This window comes from Anomalospiza imberbis, chromosome 22 (genome assembly GCF_031753505.1).
Source record: "Anomalospiza imberbis isolate Cuckoo-Finch-1a 21T00152 chromosome 22, ASM3175350v1, whole genome shotgun sequence".
Classification (NCBI taxonomy): Eukaryota; Metazoa; Chordata; class Aves; order Passeriformes; family Viduidae; genus Anomalospiza; species Anomalospiza imberbis.
The window spans coordinates 6,653,435-6,679,341 of record NC_089702.1 but is presented as its reverse complement, the minus strand read 5'-3'; the positions used below and the strand labels follow the sequence as shown (position 1 = coordinate 6,679,341).

At 59.4% G+C, this 25,907-nt stretch overlaps 2 protein-coding genes across 4 annotated transcripts in view; one reads left to right on the top strand and one right to left on the bottom strand.

The window, feature by feature from the left end:
* The window catches only part of NCKAP1L (NCK associated protein 1 like), a 390,138-nt gene that overhangs the window by 322,532 nt on the left and 41,699 nt on the right, over positions 1–25,907 (bottom strand). The window lies entirely within an intron of this gene.
* Positions 17,699–25,907, top strand: part of LOC137486892 (cyclic AMP-dependent transcription factor ATF-7) — a 50,138-nt gene continuing 41,929 nt past the window's right edge. The window contains exon 1 of one of the 2 annotated variants that reach the window (XM_068212467.1): positions 17,699–17,809. The gene's annotated coding sequence lies outside the window, so the exon portion shown is untranslated. The remainder of the gene's footprint in view (positions 17,810–25,907) is intronic. The other variant, XM_068212469.1, reaches the window with a different exon arrangement.

Below are 25,907 nucleotides of genomic sequence, written 5' to 3'. Positions count from 1 at the left end.
CCAAAATCGGGTCCCCAAAATCCTAAAATCGGATCCCAAAAATCCCAAATTCGGGTCCTGAACCCCCAAAATTCGAGTCCCCCAAATCCCAAAATCGGGTCCCAAAAATCCCAAATTCGGGTCCCCAAAATCCCAATATTTGGGTCCCAAAACCCCAAACTTCGGGTCCCAAAACCCCAACATCGGGTTCCCAAAATCCCAAATTAGGGTCCTGAACCCCCAAAATCGGGTCCCAAAAACCCAAAACCGGGTCCCGAAACCCCAAAACCGGGTCCCCAGAATCCCAAAATCCGGATCCCAAAACCCCAAAATCCGCACCTGCCCCCACCCGGGAGAAAACCCCGCGCGGGCCCTTCCCGGTGACGTCAGCCCGCTTTATTTGCGTGACAGCAGAGCGGTTATTACAGTCATCAGCGTAATTAGCAGCAGCCAATTACCATAATAACACCATGCCCGGGTCCGGGGGACTTCGGGAAAAACAGGTTTATTTAGGATTTTGGAGAGACACATGGAAAACGGCCCCGGGGAGCGCGGAGCTCCAAAACAAGAAAAAAAAAAAAAAAAAAAACCTCATCCCAAAAAATACAACTCATCCCCAAACAAAAAACTCATCCCAAAAAAATCGTCCCAAAAAAAAAAAACAAACCTCATTGCAAAAAAACTCATCCCAAAAAAATCCTCATCTCAAGAAAACTCATCTCAAAAAAAACTCATCCCAAAAAACTCATCCCAAAACAAAAAACTCATCCCAAAAAAAAAACCTCATGCCAAGAAAACTCATCCTAAAACTCCTCCCGGGCAGGCCTGGAGGGAGGGAGAGCGTGCAGGGCAACCTGGAAAAAATTCCCAAAAAACAAATCTAGAAAACATTCCTGAAAAGCGATTCCAGAGAACATTCCCAAAAACAAACCCGGAGAACATTCCCAAAAACAAACCCGGAGAACATTCCCTAAAAACAAATCTGGAGAACATTCCCTAAAAACAAATCCGGAGAACATTCCCTAAAAACAAATCTGGAGAACATTCCCGAAAACAAATCCGGAGAACATTCCCTAAAAACAAATCTGGAGAACATTCCTGAAAACAAACCCAGAGAACGTCCCCGAAAACAAATCTGGAGAACATTCCCGAAAACAAACCCGGAGAACATTCCCTAAAAACAAACCCGGAGAACATTCCCTAAAAGCAAATCCGGAGAACGTCCCCGAAAAGAAATCCGGAGAACATTCCCAAAAACAAATCTGGGAAATATCCGTGAAAAGAAATCCAGAGAACATTCCCAAAAACAAATCTGGGAAACGTCCCCGAAAACAAACCCGGAGAACATTCCTGAAAAGCGATTCCGGAGAACATTCCCTAAAAACAAATCCAGAGAACGTCCCCGAAAACAAATCTGGAGAACATTCCCAAAAACAAATCTGGGAAACGTCCCCGAAAACAAACCCGGAGAACATTCCTGAAAAGCGATTCCGGAGAACATTCCCTAAAAACAAATCCAGAGAACATCCCCGAAAACAAATCTGGAGAACATTCCCAAAAACAAATCTGGAGAACATTCCCTAAAAATGGTTCTGGAGAACATTCCCTAAAAATGGTTCTGGAGAACATTCCCTGGAATGGGGCCGGGTTGTTTTGGGGGCGGTTTGGGGTGTTTGGGGGGTGGGGGGGTTTGGCTGTTTTGGGGGTATTTTGCGGGTTTTGGGTGTTTTGGGGTGGTTTTGGGGTGGTTTGGGGGGTTTTGGGGTGTTTTGGGGTGTTTTGGGGTGGTTTTGGGTGTTTGGGGTGTTCTGGGGGTGTTTTTGGGGTTTTTTTAGGGGTGTTTTGTGGGGGTTTTGGAGTGGTTTGGGGGTGTTTTGGGCGTTTTGGGGTGGTTTTGGGTGTTTTGGGGTGTTTTGGGTGGTTTTGGGGTGTTTTGGGGTGTTCTGGGGGTGTTTTGGGGGGTTTTAGGGGTGTTTTGGGGGGTTTTGGAGGGTTAAGGATGTTTTGGGGTGGTTTTGGGTGTTTGGGGTGTTTTGGGGTGGTTTTGGGTGTGTGGGGTGTTCTGGGGGTGTTCTTTGGGGTTTTTTAGGGGTGTTTTGTGGGAGTTTTGGAGGATTTGGGGGTGTTTTGGATGTTGTGGGGTGTTCTGGGGGGTTTTGGGGTGTTTTGTGGAGTTTTGGGGGGCTCTGGGGGGTTTTGGTGGTTTTTTGGGTGTTTTGGGGATGTTTTAGGAGTGTTTTAGGGGTGTCTTGTGGGGGTTTTGGGGGGTTCTCGGGGGTTTTGGGGAGTTTTGGGTGGTTTTGGGGGGTCTGGGGGGTTTGGGAGGGTTTTGGGGTGGTTTTAGGGGTGTTTTTTGTGGTTTGGGTGGTTTTGGGGGGGTTTGTTGTTTAGGGGGTTTTGGGGGTGTTTTCAGAGTGCTTTGGGGGGCTTTAGAGGATTTTGGGGTGTTTTGGGGAGGTTTGGGGGGTTTTTGGGAGTTTTGGGGGTGTTTTGGGGGGTGTTCAGGGGGTTTATAGGGGTGGTTTTGGGTGTTCTGGGGGGTTTTGTGGCTGTTTTGGGGGTAGTTTTTGGTGGTTTGGGGATGTTTTAGGGTGTTTTGGGGAGGTTTGGGTGGTTTTGGAGAGGTTTGGGTGGTTTTGGGGGTGCTTTTGTGTGGTTTTCGGGGTGTTTTGGGTGGTTTTGGGGTGTTTTGGGGTGGCTTTAGGGGTGTTTTGGGTGGTTTGGGTTTTTTTTTGGGAGCTTGGGAGTGCTTTAGGGGTGGTTTTGGGTATTTGGGGGTTTTGGGGGTGTTTTGGGAGTGTTTTGGGGGTTCTGGGGGGTTGGGGGAGTTTTGGGGGGGGTGGAGTGTTTTGGGGATGTTTTTGGGGATGTTTTAGGGTGTTTTGGGGAGGTTTGGGGGGGATTTGGGTGTTTTGGGGGTGGTTTTGGTACTTTGGGGTGGGTTTGGGGGGGTTTTGGGTGTCTTGGGGGGTTTCGGGGATGGTTTTGGGTACTTTGGGGATGTTTTGGGGGTGGGTTTGTGGGGGTTTTGGGGGTGTTTTGGGGGTGTTTTGGGATGCCCCAAACCGCAGCGCCGCGGAGGGCCCTGGCCGCAGGAGCAAGGCCGGGATCCAGCCCCGCTGGGCAGGGGGAGGTGAAAATCCAATCCCCCTTTTCCATCCGGACAGAATTCCTGCCTGGCAGGAGCCGCATTCCAGCGGCTGCGCCCCGAAATTCCCGGCCCGAGGAGTTCGGGCTCCGCGCCCGCCTCCGTCGCCTCCCCCGAGCCAGCGGCAGCCGAATCCGCGAGGTTTTGCCCCATTTTTGTGCCAAGAACAGCGAGCGAGGCCCCGCTTTCCCCGCTTTGGAAACCAGGCCCGATTTTATTGTTTTTTGGCTTTTTTTGAGGGATTCTGGAAGAGCAGTGGGAGGGGAGGAAGGGTTTTGGAATTTTTCTTTTTTTAAATTTATTTTTTAAGGGGTGTCTCTGATGTCGTTTATTTTAAAAGGGGGGGGAAGGGGGGAACAAAGGGGTGGAAAATTGGGGTTTTCGCACTTTTTTTTGTTTGGTGGTTTTTTTTTTTTTTTTTTTTTTTTTTTTTTTTTTTTTTTTTTTTTTTTTTTTTTTTTTTTTTTGTGGTTTCACACAAACGCTTCCAAGCCGGAGGCCTGGGCCACGGCACGATGCCCAAACCTCCAAAATTTCCTGGATCCAGAGAAAAAAAAGGAGGAGAAAAAGGACAGAAGGACCCCGGACAGCAGAGGGGCCGCGCCCCCCGCGGCCGGGAGGGTTCGGGATTTTGGGTTTTTGGGTTTTGGGGATTTTGGGTTGTGGGGATTTTGGGGATTTGGGGTTTTTGGGTTTCTCCCTCCCCGGGGAGCTCCCTTGGCCCGATTCCCGCGGGATTAACCCCAAAGCCGCGCGTTTGCGTCACCCCGTGACGGGGCTGACAGCGCCGCCAATTAACGCTCACGCGCTGCCAATTAAGCCTTGCGAAAGGCGATGAAATCAAAGCCCAAATGTCGAATTATCCGCGCTAATTGGCCGGCGCGAGGCCGCCCGGCCGGGGCTGGGGCGGCGTTGTTGATCCCCGGCTCCCGGGATTTGGGTTTTCCCCTTTTTTGGGGTTTTTTGGAGCTCCTGGTTCTGCCGGGAGGGGCACGGGCAGAGCTGTAAACAATTCATGGTGGACGGCGGAAAACGGCCCCGGCCTCGGACCGGGATTTCCGTAATGCTCGTGGGGTTTATGAGCTCGGGCCGGCCCTTATCACTGAGCCTTATCAAGATCCTTATCACCGATCCTTGTCACTGATCGTTATCAGGATCTTTATCACCGATCCTTACCATCGATCCTTATCACCGATCCTTGTCACTGATCGTTATCAGGATCCTTATCACCGATCCTTGTCATTGATACTTGTCACTGATCGTTATCAGGATCCTTGTCATTGATCCTTGTCACTGATCGTTATCAGTATCCCTATCACCGATCCCTGTCATTGATACTTGTAACTGATCGTTATCAGGATCCTTATCACCGATCCTTGTCATTGATACTTGTCACTGATTGTTATCAGGATCCTTATCACAGATCCTTGTCATTGATCCTTGTCACTGATCGTTATCAGGATCCTTATCACCGATCCTTGTCATTGATCCTTGTCACGGATCGTTATCAGAATCCTTATCACCGATCCTTGTCATTGATCCTTGTCACTGATCGTTATCAGGATCCTTATCACCGATCATTGTCACTGATCGTTATCAGGATCCTTATCACCGATCCTTGTCATTTATCCTTATCACTGATCCTTGTCATTGATCGTTATCTGGATCGTTATCACTGATCCTTGTCACTGATCGTAATCAGGATCCTTATAATCGATCATTGTCATTGATCCTTGTCACTGATCGTTATCAGGATCCTTATCACCAATCCTTGTCATTGATCGTTATCAGGATCCTTGTCATTGATCCTTGTCAATGACCCTTATCACTGATCCTTATAATTGCTCTTTATCAGGATCCTTGTCATTGAGCCTTATCACAGATTCTTGTCACTGATCCTTATCATTAATTGATCCTTATCACGATCCTCATCACGGATCCTTATCACTGATCCTTATCATCGATCCTTATCACTGATCCTTGTCACTGGGCCTTATCAGCGAGCCCAGGCTCAGTTTTATCCCCTTTAGGGCCCAGTTTTACCCTTGCAAGGCTCGGCTTTGTCCTTTTAGGACTCAGTTTCCCCTTTGGTTTCAGTCCCGAACTCCCGTGCAGAGCCCGCTCTCGGCCCCCAAATCCGCCCTGAAACCCCAAATCCGCCCTGAAACCCAAATCCCCCCTGAAACCCCAAATCCCTCCTCAAACCCCAAATCCCCCTGAAACCCCAAATCCGCCCTGAAACCCCAAATCCCCCCTCAAACCCCAAATCCTTCCTCAAACCCCAAATCCGCCCTGAAACCCAAATCCCCCCTGAAACCCCAAATCCCTCCTCAAACCCCAAATCCCCCTGAAACCCCAAATCCCCCCTGAAATCCCAAATCCCCCCTCAAACCCCAAATCCGCCTTGAAACCCCAAATCCCTCCTCAAAACCCAAATCCCTCCCGGGGTCCCTGCTGCGGCCGGGGGTGCCCTGTTTTGGGGGATTTTAGGGGGGATTTTGGGGATTTGGGGGGATTTTTGGTGGATTTCGGGTGATTTTGGGGGATTTGGGGGAGATTTCGGTGATTTGTGGGGATTTCGGGGGATTTGGGGGGGAGTTCGGGGGATTTTTGGGGGTTTTCGGGTGATTTTGGGGGAATGTTCGGGGATTTGGGGGGATTTCGGGTGATTTTGGGGTGATTTGGGGGGGATTTCGGGTGATTCTTGGGGGATTTTGGGTGATTCTTGGGGGATTTCGGGTGATTTTGGGGGGTATTTCTGGTGGTTCTTGGGGGATTTCCGGTGATTTTTTGGGGGGATTTCGGGTGATTTTGGGGGATTTCGGGTGATTTTTAGAGGATTTCGGGGATTTGGGGGTAATGTTGGGGGACTTTGGGGGATTCCGGGTGATTTTTGGGGGATCTGGTGGATTTCGGGTGATTTTGGGGGATTTCGGGTGATTCTTGGTGGATTTCGGGTGATTTTTGGGGGGATTTCGGGTGATTTTTAGAGGATTTCAGGGATTTGGGGGTAATGTTGGGGGATTTTGGGGGATTCCGGGTGATTTTGGGGGGATTTGGTGGATTTCGGGTGATTTTGGGGGATTTCGGGGTGATTTTTGGGGGATTTCGGGTCATTTTTGGTGGATTTCGGGTGATTCTTGGGGGATTTCGGGTGATTTTTGGGGGGATTTCGGGGATTTGGGGCCGTTCCCGCCGCAGCCGCGGCCCCGCTCGGCGCTGCCATCTCCCCATCTAGCGCCCGCTCCGCGCCTTGCAGCGGCCGCGGCACCGGGCCCGGGCCGCTCCCGAACCGTGCCGGACCCTCCCGAACCCTCCGCAATTCTCCCGAACGTCCCGAACCTTCCCGAGCCCTCCCGAACCGTCCCGGGCCAAGCGGCACCGGGCGGGCGGAGAAATCCCGGCTCGGTACCGGAACCGGGCAGCGCTGCGCGGAGGGGCGACGGCCCCGAGCGGGGCCCTCCCGAGGCCGGTTCGGTTTTCTCGGGTTTGGATTTCTCGGGTTTGGATTTCTCGGGTTCGGTTTTTCCCGGGTTCGGATTTTCCAAGGGGTTCCGCTCCTGGGGGGGGCCGTACCGCCCGAACCGAGCGAATCCCGCCCCAAATCCCCTCCTGGATGAGCCGAACCGGCCCCAAATCCCCTCCTGGAGCGGCCGAACCGGCCCGGACCGAGCGAATCCCGCCCCAAATCCGCTCCTGGATGAGCCGAACCGGCCCCAAATCCCCTCCTGGAGCGGCCGAACCGGCCCCCAGATCGCTCCTGGAGTGGCCGAACCGGCCCAAAATCGCTCCTGGAGTGGCCGAACCGGCCCGGACCGAGAGAATCCTGCCCCAAATCCGCTCCTGGAGGAGCCGAACCGGCCCCAAATCGCTCCTGGAGCGGCCGAACCGGCCCGGACCGAGCGGGCCCCGCCGCCGCCGCTCCCGCGCCCTCCCCGCGCTCCAGCGCTAATTAACCACAATTAACCCGGTTTATTTCTGCTCTTTTCCCTTTGATTCGGGATTTCCGGGCCGGTTCCGATCCTTTCCCTCCCCTCCCCTCCCCCCGCCGCCGTTCTCGCCTTTTCTCCACCCAAAACGGGCGGAGCTGCGGATTTGGGGCGCGTTCGAGGCGTTTTGGCCTCAAAACCGGCCCGGATTTTTGGGTTTTTTTCCCCATCCTTTCCCCCCTTTGGGGGAGAGGCTGGAAAAGGGAATTAATTCAGTCCCGTGCCGGCGCCTTTTGGGGTTTTTCCCCCTCCAGCACGGCCCGCGTTTCATCCCTGATGGCCGAATTCCCCTTTAATTGCTTTTTTGACCCCAAAACGCAGCGACCTCGTTTCCCAGCGCCGGCGGGATGAGGACAAACCCCGCAGCTACCCCAAAATTCCCAAGTTTTCCCGCCGGATCTGGGATTTTCGGGACTGATCCAACTGTAGCTCCCGGCCCTATTTACAGCCTGGGATGTTTATAAACAGGGGAAGTGGAGAAAATCCCACAACATCGCATAAAAGCCCACAAAAATCCCATAAAATCCCACAAAATCCCATAAAAATCCCATAAAATCCCACGCAATCCCATGAAATCTGACAAAATCCCAAAAAATCCGGCAAAATCCCATAGAAATCCCACAAAATGCAATGAAATCCCATAAAATCCAAACAAATCCCATAGAAATCCCACAAAATCCCACAAAAATCCCCAAAAATCTGACAAAATCCCTAAAAAATACAACAAAATCCTAAAAAAGTCCCCAAGAAAGGTGAATTCCCCCCCAAACCACAAATTTCCTCCAAAAAAGGCAAATTTCCCCCTCAAAATGGCAAATTTCCCCCAAAAAATGGCAAATTTCCCCCCAAAAAAGGCGAATTTTCCCAAAAAAAGGCAAATTTCCCCCCCAAAAATGGCAAATTTCCCCCCAAAAATGGCAAATTTCCCCCAAAGGCCACGCCAGGGCGTGGAGGCCAATCCCACAGCGGGAACGACCCCAAAAAGGCCCCAAAATGGGGCAAAACCCGGGGATTTGGGGAAAAGGCCGCGGGCGGCGCAGGGAGCCTCTGGGAATTTCAGCGCAGGGAAAAGAAGGGGGGGAAATCGGATTTTTTCCCATTTCTTTCGAATTTTATGGATTTTTCCCCTCCCAAAGCAGCGGATTTCAGGCGGCGGCGCCTCCCGGGAGGAATAAATAAAGCGGGATGGAAGCTGGGGCCAGGAACAATTCCTGACCTTTTCAAAAACAATTAAAACCCCGCTGGAAACGAGGATTTCAGCAGCGCACCCCGAGCTTTGCACGGGAAAAATGGAGGAAAAATCCGATTTTGTAATAAAATTCTTACGCTTTTCCCCTATTCCCAGCTGCAGCAGCGCCGCTTTCCGGGGGAATAAAAGGGGATTTGGGGGGTGGCGAGGCAGGCAGAGCTCTCCCCCGGCGGTTTTTGGGGCAATAAAAGGCGATTTTGGGGTGGGGGAGTTGTGGCCGGCGGGTTTCGGAGCCTTTCTGCGGTGCTCATCACCAGCGCGCCACTGCTTTTGGGTCGCTTTAACTGGGATTTTTTATTTTATTATTGGCTCTTTATGACTCTTTTTATTTTTGGTTTGGTTTTTTTTCCCCCCCTTTCTTTCCGAGGTAGAAGCAGGGAAAAAAAAAAAACAAAAAAAAAAAAAGGAGGAAAAAGGGAAAAAATAAAAATAAATAAATAAAAAATCCCATCCGCAGCCCCCCCCCCCCTCCCCGTGCCTGGAGGGATCCGATATAAAAATATAAAATACGGAACAATTTGTCAGTTACAGCAGGAAATAAAAATGATGGATTGAGGGGCCAGGGCCAGGCGCGGCGGAGGCTTCACCTCCTGCGCCCGGGAGTGGGGAGAGGCGGCAGAAAAATCGGGATTTTGGGGGAAAATTGGGATTTTGGGGGGAAAAATCAGGATTTTGGGGGGGAAAATCGGGATTTTGGGGGGGATATTTGGGATTTTGGGGGGAAAAATCGGGATTTTGGGGGAGAAATTGGGATTTTGGGGGAGAAATTGGGATTTTGGTGGGGGGAAATCAGGATTTAGGGGGGGAAATAGGGATTTGGGGGGTAAATAGGGATTTTGGGGGCGATATTTGGGATTTTGGGGAGAAATCGGGATTTTGGGGGGGATATTTGGGATTTTGGGGGGAAAAATCAGGATTTTGGGGGAGCAATCAGGATTTTGGGGGAGAAATTGGGATTTTGGGGGGGAAAATTATGATTTTGGGGGGGAATCGGAATGTTGGAGGGGAATTGGGTTTTTGGGGGGAATATTTGGGATTTTGGAGGGGAAAGTGGGATTTTGGGGGGGAAAGTGGGGTTTTGGGGGGATATTTGGGATTTGGGGGTGGAAATTGGAATTTTCAGGGGAAAATTGGGATTTTGGGGGGGATATTTGTTAATTTAGGGGGGGAACTGGGGTTTTGGGGGAAAATATCTGTTATTGGGGGGAAATTGGGATTTTGGGGGGAAAATTGGGGTTCTGGGGGGATTTTTGGGGTTTGAGGGGTGGAAAGGTGTTTGGGAAGGGAGGAAGGAAGGGGAAAAAGAGGGGGGAAAGGAAAAAATGGGAGAAGGGGAAAAATGGAGGAAAAAGAGGGGGAAAAAAGGAAAAAATAGGGGGGGAAAGGGAAAAAAATGGGGGGGAAGGGAAAATGGGGAAAGGGTGAAAAAAGGGGGAGAAAAGGGGGAAAAAGGGGAAAGGGGGAAAAGGGAGAAAAAAGGGGGAAATAAAGGGGGGGAAGGGGTGGGAAAGGAGGGGAAAGGAAAAAAGGGGGGAATAAAGGGGAAAAAAGGGGGGGAAAGGGCAAAATAGGGAAAAAAAAGGGGGGAAAGGGAAAAAGGGAGAAAAAAAGTGGAGGAAATGGGAAGAAAGGGGGAATAAAGGCGAAAAAAGGGGGGGGGAGGGGGAAAATGGAGGAAAAGGGGGGAAAAGGAAAAAGGGGAAAAAAGGGGGAATAAAGGAGAAAAAGGGGAAATAAAGGAGAAAAAGGGGAAATAACGGGAAAAAAGGGGAAATAAAGGAAAAAAGGGGAAATAAAGGAGAAAAAGGGGAAATAAAGGAAAAAGGGGGAAATAAAGGAGAAAAAGGGGAAATAAAGGAGAAAAAGGGGAAATAAAGGAAAAAAAGGGGGAAACAAAGGAGAAAAAGGGGAAATAAAGGACAAAAAGGGGAAATAAAGGAGAAAAAGGGGAAATAAAGGAAAAAAAAGGGGAAATAAAGGACAAAAAGGGGAAATAAAGGGCACAAAAGGGATTTCTCCCTGCTCGGGCTCGTCCTTCCTCCCGGGCCTCCCTCTTCTTCCCCTTCCTCAGTTTCCCCGTGTCCCGTCCTCCCGGCCGAGCAGGGCCCTGGGGAAGGGCTCCCCTCCCCCGCTCGGATTTTGGGATTTTCCGCAGTTCCTTTTTCTCTCTGCGCGCGAATGGAAATGGCGCCGCTGCCGAGCGCCCTCGGGGTTTGGGTTTTTTGGTTTTTTTGGGGTTTTTGTTGTTTTTTTTTCGTTTTTTTTCCATATTTCTAGTTTGTTGGGTTTTTTTTTTCGCCCGTTGCCATGGAAACCTTCCCCCCCGGCTGCGCTCCCCGCGGGGACCGGGGACAAACGGGACACGGGGACACCGGGGGACACCGGGGGACACCGGGGACAGCCCCGACCAGCGCGGGGGGCACTGGGGGGGGTTGGGGACACTGGGGGGATTTGGGGACATTGGGGGGATTTGGGGACACTGGGGGGGTTTGGGGACACTGGGGGGGTTGGGGACATTGGGGGGGATTTGGGGACACTGGGGGGGATTTGGGGACACCGGGGGCTTTGGGGACACTGGGGAATTTGGGGACATTGGGGGGGGTTTGGGGACACTGGGGGCTTTGGGGACATTGGGGGGGATTGGGGACATTGGGGGGGATTTGGGGACACTGGGGGGGATTTGGGGACACCCGGGGCTTTGGGGACACTGGGGAATTTGGGGACATTGGGGGGGGTTTGGGGACACTGGGGGGGATTTGGGGACACTGGTGGGGTTGGGGACATTGGGGGGGATTTGGGGACACTGGGAGGATTCGGGGGGGTTGAGGGGATTTGGGGATGCAGGGGGGATTTGGGGGGGATTTAGGGACACTGGGGGAATTTGGGGACCCTGGGGGGGTTTGGGATTTGGGGCCACGGCGATCCCGCAGCTTCCCGGGAGGACAAACCCCCGGGGGTCGTTCCCGCCGGGAAAGGGGAGCCGGCGGCTCCCGTTTTGCCCGGTTTTACCCCAAAACGCGTCTCCATTTCCCAGCTCCTGCCCCAAATCCCGGTGTTCAGCCCCAAAAAGCGGCCGCGGGGGAGCTGCGGTGCCGCCTCGGCCCCCCCCGGGATTTTTGGAAGCCTTTCCCAGCCCCAAATTCCATTTTCCCAACCCCAATTTCCCCTTTCCCAGCCCCAAATTCCCTTTTCCCCCTGATTTTTACACCCTGGAGGGAGTTGGGATGGGGAAACTGAGGCACGGCGGGGCCGGGGTCACCCCGGGGCGGAGCTGGGGGCTGCGATTGTCCCCTCGTGTCGCCTCCTTGTCCCCTCCCCCCCTCAGCCACGCCGGTTTAATGGGCTGGAATGGGAATAAAAATGAATAAAAATGACAAAAAATGAATTAAAATGACGAAAAACGACCAAAAATGACAAAAAATGACCAAAAATGACTAAAATTGGATAGAAATGGAGCTGCAGTGGGATTCCTTCTCCTCTCAAGGTTCATTTTCCAGCCGCTTTTCCCGGCCTTTTGTGGAGCCCATCCCATTTCCCAGCTGCCTCCCCTAAATTTGGGGAATTTGGGGTTGGGGATCAGGGACTGGGAATTGGGAATTGGGGATTGGGAATTGGGAATCAGGGATTGGGAATTGGGAATCAGGAACTGGGAATTGGGAATTGGGGATTGGGAATTAGGGACTGGGAACTGGGAATTGGGAATTGGGAATCAGGAACTGGGAATTGGGAATTGGGGATTGGGAATTAGGGACTGGGAACTGGGAATTGGGAATTGGGGATTGGGAATTAGGGAATTGGGAATTGGGGCTGGGAATTGGGAATCAGGAACTGGGAATTGAGAACTGGGAACTGGGAATTAGGGAATTGGGAATTGGATTTGGGGTTGGGGATTGGGGATTGGGAATTTGGGGATGGGAAATGGGGATTGTGAAATCAGGGATTGGGAACTGAGAACTGGGAACGGGGAATTGGGAATTGAGGAATTGGGAATCTGGGACTGGGAATTGGGAATTGAGGAATTGGGAATCTGGGACTGGGAATTGGGCGTTGGGGATTTGGGATTGGGAATTGGGGATTTGGGGTTGGAAATTGAGGATTGGGGATTTGGGGTTGGGAATCAGGAGCTGGGAATTGGGAACTGGGAATTGGGAATTTGGGGTTGGGAACTGGGGATTGGGGATTTGGGGTAGGGAATCAGGAACTGGGGGTCGGGGATTGGGGATTTGGGGTTGGGGATTTGGGGTTGGGAATTGGGGGTTGGGGATTGGGGGTTGGGAATCAGGAACTGGGGGTCGGGGATTGGGGATTTGGGGTTGGGAATTGGGGGTTGGGGATTGGGGATTTGGGGTTGGGAATTGGGGGTTGGGGATTTGGGGTTGGGAATTGGGGGTTGGGGATTTGGGGTTGGGGATTTGGGGTTGGGAATTGGGGGTTGGGGATTGGGGGTTGGAAATTGGGGGTTAGGGATTTGGGGTTGGGAATTGGGGGTTGGGGATTTGGGGTTGGGGATTTGGGGTTAGGGATTTGGGGTTGGGAATTGGGGGTTGGGGATTTGGGGTTGGGGATTTGGGGTTGGGCCCCTCCGGGCCCCGCCCGCCCCCAGCCCCGCGCGGGCCCCGCCGGGCTCGGAGCGGAGCCGCGGCTGAAATGGGGAAGAAAACAAAGAAACGGGAAAAGGAGGAAAAAAAACATGGGAAAGGGGGAGGGGGCGGGGGGAGGGGCGGCACGGGGGGCTGGGGGGGCTGCAGGAGGATTTGGGGGGGCTGCAGGAGGATTTGGGGGGGCTGCAGAGGTGTTTGGGGGGTGCAGCGGGATTTGGGGGGTGCAGGGGGATTTGGGGGGTGCAGGGGGATTTGGAGGGGCTGCAGAGGTGTTTGGGGGTGCAGGGGGATTTGGGGGGTGCAGGGGGATTTGGGGGGCTGCAGAGGGATTTGGGGGGTGCAGGTGGATTTGGAGGGGCTGCAGAGGTGTTTGGGGGGTGCAGGGGGATTTGGGGGCTGCAGGTGGATTTGGGGGGGCTGCAGAGGTGTTTGGGGGGCTGCAGATGGATTTGGGGGGGCTGCAGAGGGATTTGGGGGGTGCAGGTGGATTTGGGGGGGCTGCAGGTGGATTTGGGGGGTGCAGAGCGGTCTGGGGGGGCTGGGGGGGATCAAGGGGGACCCGGGGCCGCTGGGGAGGGGCCGGGGTTTGGGGTCCCCCCTTGCCCTCCCCCCTCTGCCGGAGCCCCCCCAGCCCCGGCTCCTCGTGATCGATTTCCCGTTAATGGCCGTTAATTATCGCCCTGCTTTAATTAACGGCCGTGACGGCTCCGCGGCAGCGGCGCCGCCAGAGAGCCCCGGCGGGGGGGTGGCAGTGTCCCCAAAGGGGGGTGACAGTGTCCCCAAAGGGGGTGACAGTGTCCCCAAGGGGGGTGGCAGTGTCCCCAAAGGGGGGGTGACCGTGTCCCCAAAGTGGGAGTGACAGTGTCCCCAAGGGGGGTGACAGTGTCCCCAAAGGGGGGGTGGCAGTGTCCCCAAGGGGGGGTGGCAGTGTCCCCAAAGGGGGGGTGGCAGTGTCCCCAAGGGGGGTGGCAGTGTCCCCAAAGGGGGGTGGCAGTGTCCCCAAGGGGGGGGTGGCAGTGTCCCCAAAGAGGGGGTGGCAGTGTCCCCAAGGGGGGGTGACAGTGTCCCCAAGGGGGGGGTGGCAGTGTCCCCAAGGGGGGGTGGCAGTGTCCCCAAAGGGGGGGTGGCAGTGTCCCCAAGGGGGGTGGCAGTGTCCCCAAAGGGGGGGTGGCAGTGTCCCCAAGGGGGGTGGCAGTGTCCCCAAAGGGGGGTGGCAGTGTCCTCAAGGGGGGTGACAGTGTCCCCAAAAAGGGTGGCAGTGTCCCCAAAGGGGGGGGTGGCAGTGTCCCCAAAAAGGGTGGCAGTGTCCCCAAGGGGGGGCTGGCAGTGTCCCCAAGGGGGGGCTGGCAGTGTCCCCAAAGGGGGGTGGCAGTGTCCCCAAAGGGGGATGGCAGTGTCCCCAAGGAGGGGGGACACACCATCTTGGGGGGACATAGCCCTGGGAGAGAACACTGCAGCGGGAGGGGGACACAGCACCTCGGGGTGACAGTGTGGCCTCGCTGCGACCCCAGGGACACGGTGGGGACACGGTGGGGACACGGTGGAGACACACTGGGGACACAATGGGGACACGATGAGGACACGATGGGGACACGATGGGGACAAAATGGGGACACAATGGGGACACACTGGGGACACAATGGGGACACACTGGGGATACGGTGGGGACACGGTGGGGACACACTGGGGACACGGTGGGGACACGGTGGGGACACACTGGGGACACAATGGGGACACAATGGGGACACAATGGGGACACAATGGGGACACGGTGGAGACACACTGGGGACACAATGGGGACACAATGGGGACACACTGGGGACACACTGGGGACACAATGGGGACACGGTGGGGACACACTGGGGACACGGTGGGGACACGATGGGGACACGATGGGGACACAATGGGGACACAATGGGGACACGGTGGAGACACACTGGGGACACAATGGGGACACGGTGGGGACACACTGGGGATACGGTGGGGACACGGTGGGGACACAATGGGGACACAATGGGGACACACTGGGGACACAATGGGGACACAATGGGGACACACTGGGGACACACTGGGGACACAATGGGGACACAATGGGGACACATTGGGGACACAATGGGGACACTGTGGCACCCCCCCCCCCCCAGGTGGCCACGCTCCCGGGTCACGTGCTCGCCCCAGGTGCGCACCTGCGCTCCCCCCCTGTGCCGCCAGAGGGCGCGCGCGGCCTCGCCCCGCCCCAGGCCCCGCCCCCAGCGCAGCCCCGAGTCCTCCCGGCCGGCAGGGGGCGGCACAGCCCCGGCCGCGCGTGCGCAGGAGGAGCGGCCGAGACCCCCGGGGACACCGAGAGACCCCGGGGACACCGAGAGACCCCGGGGACACCGAGAAACCCCGGGGACACCGAGAGACCCCGGGGACACCGAGAGACCCCGGGGACACCGAGAGACCCCGGGGACATTGAGAGACCCCGGGGACACCGAGAGACCCCGTGTCCCCTCAGCCGTGTCCCCATGCCTGTCAGCCGTGTCCCTGTGTCTCGGGCGCGTCCCCGTGTCCCTCAGCCATGTCCCACCCGTGTCCCTCCGTCCCCCTCCAGGGGGGACAGCAGGGGACAGCGGCTGGGGGCGACAGGGCTCTGGGGGTGGCAGGAGGGGACAGGGGCTCTGGGGGACAGGGGCTGGGGGGTTGACAGGGGCTCTGGGGGTGACAGGAGGGGACAGGGGCTCTAGGGGTGACAGGAGCTCTGGGGGTGGCAGAGGCTCTGGGGGTGACAGGGGCTGGGGGGGACAGGGGCTCTGGGGGTGGCAGAGGCTCTGGGGGTGACAGGGGCTGGGGGGGACAGGGGCTGGGGGTGACAGGGGCTCTGGGGGTGGCAGGAGGGGACAGGGGCTCTGGGGGTGACAGGGGACAGGGTGGCCGTGTCCCCCGGGCCCGCCCCCGCAGGAGCCCCTCGCTGCAGCAGCCGCTGTTCTCCTGCGCCATCCTGGGCCTCGCCCTGTGCGGGGCTCTTCGGCCTCGTGGTGGCCTTCCTCATCCTCATCCTCACCCTTCTCCTCACCCTCATCTTCACCCTCAACCTCATCATCCTCACCCTCGTCCTCCTCCTCACCCTCATCTTCACCCTCATCCTCATCCTCACCCTCCTCCTCATCCTCACCCTCATCCTCATCATCCTCACCCTCGTCCTCCTCTTCACCCTCATCCTCACTCATCCTCATTCTCATCCTCATCCTCACCCTCATCCTCATCATCCTCACCCTCGTCCTCCTCCTCACCCTCATCCTCACCCTCATCCTCACCCTCACCCTCATCCTCACCCTCGTCCTTCTCCTCCTCACCCTCATCTTCACCCTCATCCTCTTATCCTCATCCTTACCCTCCTCATCCTCACCCTCTTCCTCATCCTCCTCCTCACCCTCATCTTCACCCTCATGATCCTCACCCTCGTCCTCCTCCTCCTCACCCTCATCCTCACCCTCCTCCTCACCCTCTTCATCCTCACCCTCCTCCCCCTCCTCCTCCTCCTCCTCCTCCTCCTCCTCCTCCTCTTCCTCCCCCGCTCCTCCCCGCCGTGTGGCGGCGGGCGGTGTCAGCGAGGAGCCGGGCGGGGATAAGGCGGTTCGGTGACAGCCCGAGCTGCTCGCGTCCCCTCGGTGGCCCCGCGTCCCCCGGGCAGTGTCACCTGTGTGCAGGTGACAGTGTCACCTGTGTGTCCCTGTCCCAGCGGGACGGGACACGGCTGATCCCGGGAGCTCCTGGGCTGTCACCCCGGCTGTCCCGGGGGTGTCCCGGCCTGTCCCAGCTGTATCCCGGGATATCCCAGGGTTCTACCGGGGGTATCCCAGGGTATCCCGGCCTGTCCCAAGCTGTCCCCCGGGTGTCCCGGGGGAGTCCCGGTCTGTCCCGGGGCTGTCCCGGGGGTATCCCGGGGGTGTCCCGGCCTGTCCCGGGGCTGTCCCGGGGGTATCCCGGGGGTGTCCCGGTCTGTCCCGGGGCTGTCCTGGGGGTATCCCGGGGGAGTCCCGGTCTGTCCCGGGGCTGTCCCGGGGGTATCCCGGCCTGTCCCGGGGCTGTCCCAGGGGTATCCCGGGGGTGTCCCGGCCTGTCCCGGGGCTGTCCCGGGGGTATCCCGGGGGAGTCCCGGTCTGTCCCGGGGCTGTCCCGGGGGTATCCCGGCCTGTCCCGGGGCTGTCCCGGGGGTATCCCGGGGGAGTCCCGGGGGAGTCCCGGGGCTGTCCCGTGGGTATCCCGGGTGTATCCCGGGTGTGTCCCGGTCTGTCCCGGGGCTGTCCCGGGTGTGTCCCGGGCTGTCCCGGGGATATCCCGGGTGTGTCCCGGGCTGTCCCGGGGCTGTTCCAAGGGTGTCCCGGGCTGTTCCCCGGGTATCCCGGGGGTATCCCGGGGGTGTCCCGGTCTGTCCCGGTCTGTCCCGGGGTTATCCCGGGTGTGTCCCGGGCTGTCCCGGGGCTGTTCCAAGGGTGTCCCGGGCTGTTCCCCGGGTATCCCGGGGGTATCCCGGGGGTGTCCCGGGCTGTTCCCCGGGTATCCCGGGGGTATCCCGGGGGTGTCCCGGTCTGTCCCGGGGCTGTCCCGGGCTGTCCCCTCTCCCCACGTGTCGCGGTCCCCGCGGGGCCTCCCGGGCGGGGCCTGCCGCCGACCACGCCCATTTTGTGTAGGAGCCACGCCCCTTCAGTGCCGGGGCCCCGCCCCCGGGGCGTCCCATTGGCCGCCGCGCCGTTACCTCCCCGCGGGTCTCGCGAGAGCCTGGCGCGCGGGGCGGGGGGGGGGGCGGCGGGAGCCCCAGCGCGAGCGGCGCCAGCGCGAGGACCCGGCCCGGCTCCCTCAGGTAGGGGCGGCGCCGGCGCGGCGGGAGCGGGGCCGCCCCGGGCGGCTCGGCGGTGGCGGTGGCGGCGGCGCGGCGGCCCCGGGGCGGCCCTCGGGGGCGGCGGGAGCCCCGGCCGGCCCCTCCCCCCACAACTCTCCCCGAGTTTTTCGTGCGGCGGTGGCTCCGCCCGCCCCGCCCCCGCGCTGAGTGACGGCGCGCCCCGGCCAATCGCGTCGCGCGCCGCCCCTGAGCGGCGGGCACGGCGGCCAATGGCGGGCGAGGGGGGGCGCCGCTATGCGGCCAAGCCCCGCCCCCGGGGCGGGGCCGGGGAGCAGCGAGGGGCCCGGGCGGTGCCGGGGGGAGCGCGGGGGGAGCCCCGGAATGGGGAGGGGGCGGAGAGCGGCGAGGAGAGCCCCGGTGTGGGGCTGGGGGCTCAGGGGGACTGAGGGGAGCCCCGGAATGGGGAGGGGGCGGAGAGCGGCGAGGAGAGCCCCGGTGTGGGGCTGGGGGCTCAGGGGGACTGAGGGGAGCCCCGGAATGGGGAGGGGGCGGAGAGCGGCGAGGAGAGCCCCGGTGTGGGGCTGGGGGCTCAGGGGGACTGAGGGGATCCCCGGTGTGGGGCTGGGGGCTCAGTGGGACTGAGGGGAGCCCCGGTGTGGGGCTGGGGGCTCAGGGGGACTGAGGAGAGCCCCGGTGTGGGGCTGGGGTCTCAGTGGGACTGAGGGGAGCCCCGGTGTGGGGCTGGGGGCTCAGGGCTGAGGGGAGCCCCGGTGTGGGGAGGGGGCTCAGGGCTGAGGGGAGCCCCGGTGTGGGGCTGGGGGCTCAGGGCTGAGGGGAGCCCCGGTGTGGGGCTGAGGAGAGCCCCGGTGTGGGGAGGGGGCTCAGGAGGGACTGAGGGGAGCCCCGGTGTGGGGCTGGGGGCTCAGGGGTGAGGGGAGCCCCGGTGTGGGGCTGGGGGCTCAGGAGGGACTGAGGGGAGCCCCGGTGTGGGGCTGGGGGCTCAGGGGGACTGAGGGGAGCCCCGGAATGGGGAGGGGGCTCAGGAGGGACTGAGGAGAGCCCCGGTGTGGGGCTGGGGGGCTCAGGGGGACTGAGGGGAGCCCCGGTGTGGGGAGGGGGCTCAGGGGTGAGGAGAGCCCCGGTGTGGGGCTGGGGGCTCAGGGGGACTGAGGAGAGCCCCGGAATGGGGAGGGGGCTCAGGGGGACTGAGGGGAGCCCCGGTGTGGGGCTGGGGGCTCAGGGCTGAGGGGAGCCCCGGTGTGGGGCTGAGGAGAGCCCCGGTGTGGGGCTGGGGGCTCAGGGGTGAGGGGAGCCCCGGTGTGGGGCTGGGGGCTCAGGAGGGACTGAGGGGAGCCCCGGTGTGGGGAGGGGGCTCAGGAGGGACTGAGGGGAGCCCCGGAATGGGGAGGGGGCTCAGGAGGGACTGAGGGGAGCCCCGGAGTGGGGAGGGGGCTCAGGGGAGCCCCGGGATTCCGGGGGCAGCCAGGCCTGGGGCTCGGCAGGGAGCTGGAGGCTGGGGGGCTCCTGGGGGGGTGAGGGTGAGAACAGGGGCACTGCCCACGGGGGTCGCAGGTGTGGGGGGTTTAAAGGGAGGGGGATTCCATGGGGGGGAGTCCTGAGGGCTCGGGGGGCGGCTTTGGATGATGAGGGGAAATTTGGGGGTGGGGGGGAGATCCTTCAGTGTCCAGGGCCTGGGGAGCCCTGAAGAGATGGGGGGGGGGGGCAGCTACGGGACCTCAGAGGCCGGAGGAGCCTTGGGGGGGTCCTGAGGGACCCCAAAGCTGGGCTTTGTGCTCTGGGGCGGGGAGGGGTCCGCACCCCTGGATCTGCTGGGGGGTCAGGGGGTGTGGAGGGGATCCAGGGGGATGGGAAGAGGCTGTTAGGGGATCCAGGGGGATGGGAAGAGGCTGTTAGGGGATCCAGAGGGATCCAGGGGGGTGTGGATGGGCTGCCAGGGGATCCAGAGGGAGCCAGGGGGATCCAGGGGGATGAGGAGAGGCTGTCAGGGGATCCAGGGGGATGAGGAGAGGCTGTTAGGGGATCCAGGGGGATCCAGGGGGATGGGAAGAGGCTGTTAGGGGATCCAGGGGGATCCAGGGGGATGTGGATGGGCTGCCAGGGGATCCAGGGGGATGTGGAGGGGCTGCCAGGGGATCCAGAGGGAGCCAGGGGGATCCAGGGGGATGAGGAGAGGCTGTCAGGGGATCCAGGGGGATGAGGAAAGGCTGTCAGGGGATCCAGGGGGATCCAGGGGGATGAGGAGAAGCTGTTAGGGGATCCAGGGGGATCCAGGGGGATGAGGAGAAGCTGTTAGGGGATCCAGGGGGATCCAGGGGTTTGCAGAGGGGCTGCCAGGGGGATCCAGGGGGTTGCAGAGGGGCTGCCAGGGGATCCAGAGGGAGCCAGGGGATCCATGGGGGTGCAGAGGGGCTGCAGGAGCCCCTGAGCAGCGTGTGGGGAGCAGGGAGTCGCTGCCTGCCCCGGCACTGGTGAAGGGAGCAGCGGGAAGGGGCACACATCAGGAATTGGAGCTGAAGGAGTTTGTTCTCCATCAGGGGTTGGTTCCCACCGGGAGTTGAGGACTGGGGCTCACCTGCACCTGCTCACCTTCCCTGGCACGGGGTGGGGGGGGGATCCAGCCCGGCTCAGGTGTGACCGCACACGCACCTGGCTCCTGCTCTGCTCTCCCCTCCTGCCCCTTCCTCTTTCCTCACTGCCCCCCTGTCCCCTCTGTCCCTGTCCGGCTCCCTCTGTGCATTCCAGGTTATCCGGACTGCAGGGATTCCCGTTTATCCCCCCGGGGGTGGTCCCGAGGGGCTCTCAGCTGTCCCTGGGAGAGCCCTGGGGGGAGCCTGGCAGTGATCCCAGCTGGGCTGGGGGTCTCTGTGGTGCCGGGGAGGGGGTTTCTGTGCTGCTAGGGAGGGAATTTCTGAGCCGGTGAGGGGGTCTCTGTGCCGGGGAGGGGGTCTTTGTGCGGCTGGGGGTCTCTCAGGTTTCGGGGCACCGCTCACAGAAGGGTTTTGGCCCTGCTGCCGTGGCTCGGTTGGGGTGTCAGCGGGCGGTCGCTCTCCCACAGGCCTGTCTGCTTTGGGAACCCCAGACCAGCCCTTTTCCCGTGGAAAAGTTCCTGGTTCTGGGTGCCCTGGCGGTCCTGAGCTGTGGGACACCCCGGCGAGCCCCAGGGGTTGTGTCTACCGGGAATTTCAGCCTTTTCCCGGGATTTGTCTGTGTTTTCCTGTGTCACTGAGCTGTGCAGCAGAGCCCTGGGATCTCTGGGAGCAGGAGCAGGAAAACTTTGGGACTTTGCACACAAACTTTGGGAATGCCAGCCCTCCCTCTCGAGATTCCTCTTTCGCCCTGCCCGGGGCTCGTCTCTGACGTGCGTTCCCATTTTATTTCTGCTTTCTCGAGGTTCCTCATTCCCCGGGGCTCTCCCCGTTTCCCAGCAGGTCCCTGTGCTGTGTTGGGCTCCAGCTGCAGGTGCCAGGTGCTCCCGGAGGTGCTGAGCCCACCTGGGCAGGTGCAGGAGTCCTTCCTGCCCGGGGCAGGCCTGGCAGTGCCGTGGGATCCCTGCAGGGACACGGCCAAGCCCGAGGATGTGGCCAAAACACAATTCCAGCTCCTGATCCCTGTCTTTATTCCTGTTCCTTCTGGAACCCCTGTGAGCCGGCCAGAGGATGGATTCCAGGGGGGTTTGGGATGGGAATCCCCCTCGTGCTGGGAAATGGGGAACTCGGAGAGAGGAAGCACCAGTGGGGGTGGGGACAGCCAGGGCTGCGGGGTGGGGTCCAGCTGGGCTTGGTGTCCCTCCTGAGGAGGGGAATGTCCTGGGGGAATAACCCTGGGAGCTGCTGGTCCTGAGGAGGGCAAAGAATAATTCTAGGAGCTGCTGGTCCGAAGGAGGGGAAGGAATAACCCTGGGAGCTGCTGGTCCTGAGGAGGGGGATGTCCTGGGGGAATAACCCTGGGAGCTGCTGGCAGCATCCCGGGCAAGGCAGGTGGGGCTGGGGCTGGCCTGGAGCGGGGCCGGGGCTGCTCCGTGCCGGGGCTGCTCGGGCTCCCCGGGCCAGGCCCGGTGCCCACGGCGTGGATCTGTGTGTCAGGGAAGGAGCTCTGCCTTGCCTTTGGCTTTGGGCTCGTTTTCTGCCACATCCCACGTGATGTGGCTGTGCCTCTGTTTGGATTTATTTATCCTCAGACTTTCTTGGGGCCTTCTTTTTATTTTCTTTCCTTTTAGTTTTCCCCTTCTTTTTCTTTTCCTTCTTTTTTTTCCCCCCTTCTTTTTTTTTCCCCATTCCTGGCTCTGCAAATCGAGGCCAGATTTCCCAAACTGCTCTTCCCGTGCTGTGCTGCAGCCAGGGAGGAAACGCTGGAGGTGCTGAGAAATTCCCAATGGATGCTCTCCCCTCCCTGGGGCTGCCCTCACCATTCCTTTGCTTTCCCGTTTTTTTTTTTTTTTTGGCTCTCCTTGTTCCCAAAACCCGCAGGATCCCTTTAGGGTGCTCGTGACTCCATCCCATAAAGCTTCACTTGGAGTTCTGGGAGCTCCTGTCAGGAATGGGGGCTCTGCTGCCCACCAAAGCACAGCTCAAACCATGGCTGCAGCACCTGGGCTTTCTGCAATCCTTTTCTGCAGACCCTCACTGCAAACCCTTCTGCCTGGAGCATTTCTCTCTCCCCTCAGATTTTTAGGGCTCATGCATTAAACAGTGGCACCCTAAAATCCTCCGAAAGCTGAATGAAGGGAGGTGCCTGGGCGGGGTGGGATAATAACAGGTGGCACAGGACGTTTTTATGTCATGGGGAGGGCAGCGTGGGGGCTCCCTGTCCCGGCCTGGCCCCGTTATTTGAGTTCACGGGCAGGGTTTTTGTCGGGGTGCCCGTTCTCACCCGGGGCTCTCCCTCTCCTCGCAGCCCTGACTTTGCTCTTCCCTTCAAACCATCCGCACGCGTCGGCAGGGAAAATATGTTCCAGCTCAGCTCGGGGCTCTCATGCCTCGTTTGCAGCAGCTTTCATTGAAACAAGGGCTCTGAAGTGGTGAAATAATTTCAGGAAATGGGACTCCAGTTTCTGGGTCACTCAGGCATTTCCGAGGTAAAATACTGCAAGCTCCGAGGCCGCCGCGGCTTTGGTGTAATTACCGGGGCCGGGTGAGGAGCAGTGGCTCTCCGAGGCCTTCCCTTCCTCCCGTAAAGCTGAATTATTTCCCTGTGCTGCCGTAGATCTCGGCACAGCCGAGATGGATCGCCCCCGTGCCGGCGTCGAGGCCGCCCCGCATCCTGCCCGCGAGCCTCAGCCCTGGAATCGCTGCTGGGGAGGCTGGCAGCGGGAAGGAAGGGTTTTCATGGAGGAATTTGGGAAGGAAGGGTTTTCTTGGAGGAATTTGGGCTTCGGGCTGTGCTTTGTTCCGGGGTCAGGCACAGGTCGTGCCCTGGGGGCAGGCAGAGCTCCAGGTCTAACAGGGCTGGGAGCTCCCGGAGGTGGCTCGAGCTCCTGGAGGTTGCCATGAGCTCCTGGAGGTTGCCACGAGCTCCTGGAGGTTGCCACAAGCTTTGGAGGCTGCAATGAGCTCCCTGGGGCCACTCAGAGCTCCTGGAGGTTGCCACGAGCTCCTGGAGGTTGCCACAAGCTTTGGAGGCTGCAATGAGCTCCCTGGGGCCACTCAGAGCTCCTGGAGGTTGCCACCAGCTCCTGGAGGTTGCCACAAGCTCCTGGAGGCTGCCACGAGCTTTGGAGGCCACTTGGAGCTCCTGGAGAGTGCCACGAGCTCCCTGGGCCCACTCGGAGCTCCTGGAGGTTGCCACGAGCTCCTGGAGGCCGCTCCAACCTCAGGGACTTCCCTTTGGCTCCGGAGGTCTTGGAGCCACCAACTGCCACCCAAGAGACCCCAGACGCTCCCGAATCCCTGTCCGGGTGCTCTGACCGAGGTCAGGGCCAGTGGCCGGCTTTGCTTTGCCATGGCAGGATGGTGACAATGCCCTGTCCCTGTCCGGGTGCTCTGGCCGAGGTCAGGGCCAGTGGCCGGCTTTGCTTTGCCATGGCAGGATGGTGACAATGCCCTGTCCCTGTCCGGGTGCTCTGGCCGAGGTCAGGGCCAGTGGCCGGCTTTGCTTTGCCGTGGCAGGACGGTGACAATGCCCTGTCCCTTCCACAGCAGCTGGAGCCTTTTCCCACAGCCCCTGGGGCTGCTCTGCAGTCCCTCTGCCCCTGGAGAGCTCCAGGAGCTGCGCTGGGATCACCCGAGGGCCAGGGGTGAGGCTCTGACAGGAATGGTGCTGCCCCAAGGCACTTCCCAGCAAGAAATGTGGGTTTTGCGCATCTCCGACGCCCCGAGGCCATGAGGTTTTGGTTTTTTGGGGATCCTCTTGGAGCCCCAACACCCAGAAAGGCCCAGCCCCAGGGAGCTGCTGGGACTTGGCTGAGGTTTCTCGTTAAACTCCCCGTGGCTAGGGGGGATTTGTTTCCAGCGAATTCCCTGCCAATATTCCAGTTTATACAGTTGGGTTTGCTTTGCTTTGTCAAGCCCACGAAGCGTGAGGGTGTCGTGCCTCCAGAGCAGGTTTTATAGCCCGGGCTCTTGGCCTCCTTTCCCACACGGCAATTTTAAGCTCTAGCAGCTTTTTGGTTACAAAGCAAACACTCTCCCTCCTTCCCTCACACCCCAAAATAACCTGAAAGTCGGAGTTTAGGCCCAAGAGCCGCCCTGGGGGGAGCCTCTCCCTGCAAGACTGAAAGTCTTTCGCAATTTCCATGGGTGGATCCGGGCGGGGGGAGGCAGGGAGAGCTGCGGGCACCCGGAGGGGCAGGAGCAGCGCTGGGAGCAGCCCTGAGCCCGGTGTGTGGAGTTTGGGATCAGCCCGAAGGGCAGGAGCAGCGCTGGGAGCAGCCCTGAGCCCGGTGTGTGGAGCTCGGGATCGCTCCGAGGGACAGGAGCAGCCCTGAGCCTGGTGTGTGGAGCTCGGGATCGCTCCGAGGGGCAGGAGCAGCCCTGAGCCCGGTGTGTGGAGCTCGGGATCACTCCGAGGGGCAGGAGCAGCCCTGGCCCGGTGTGTGCAGGGTCAGGAGCAGCCCTGGTCCAATTTGTGCAGCTCTGGATCACTCTGGGGACAGGAGCAGCCCTGGCCCGGTGTGTGCAGGGACAGGAGCAGCCCTGGCCCGGTGTGTGCAGCTCCAAAGAGCTCCGAAGGGCAGGAGCAGCCCTGGGAGCAGCCCTAAGCCCGGTGTGTGCAGCCCCAGATGGCCCCGAGGTCCCACAGCAGTGGGGATGAGGTGCCAGCCTGGATCCACACAGCAGGTGGGACCCCAGTCCTGCTTTTCCCCTGGGTTTTTTGAAGGAAGAGCTCGAGCTGTTGGTTGTTCCCTCATCTGAAGGAAGAGCTCGAGATGTTGGCTGTTCCCTCATCTGAAGGAAGAGCTCGAGCTGTTGGTTGTTCCCTCATCTGAAGGAAGAGCTCGAGCTGTTGGTTGTTCCCTCATCTGAAGGAAGAGCTCGAGCTGTTGGCTGTTCCCTCATCTGAAGGAAGAGCTCGAGATGTTGGTTGTTCCTTCATCTGAAGGAAGAGCTCGAGCTGTTGGTTGTTCCCTCGTCTGAAGGAAGAGCTCAAGCTGTTGGCTGTTCCCTCATGTGATGGATCGCGGTGCTCACAGTCACCCCCAGGCTGGCACGGGCAGGGCACAGCGAGGAGCCCTGGCCAGGACAGGGCCCTGTCCCTGCCCTCCCCAGGTGGCCCTGCTGGCCCCAGCCCGTCCCGAGGCTCGGGAAGCTCAGGGCTGGCCATGACTGCCCTCAGGAAAACCGCGGGAGCCTTTCCTGGCCGGCCTCGGAGCACTCTGCTTCCTTCGGCCTCGGAGCACTCTGCTTCCTTCCTCGTGTTTTCAGGGGAAATCTCGGCTGTTCTGGAGAGCCTGGGGACACAGCCTGGGGGGGACACAGCCTGGGGACAGTCCGGGGGACAGTTCTGGGAGACAGCCTGGGGGGCACAGCCTGGGGACATTCCAGGGACACAGCCTGGGGGGGACACAGCCTAGGGACAGCCTGGGGGGGACCCATCCTGGGGACAGTCCTGGGGGCACAGCCTGGGGACAGCCTGGGGACAGTCCAGGGGGCACAGCCTGGGG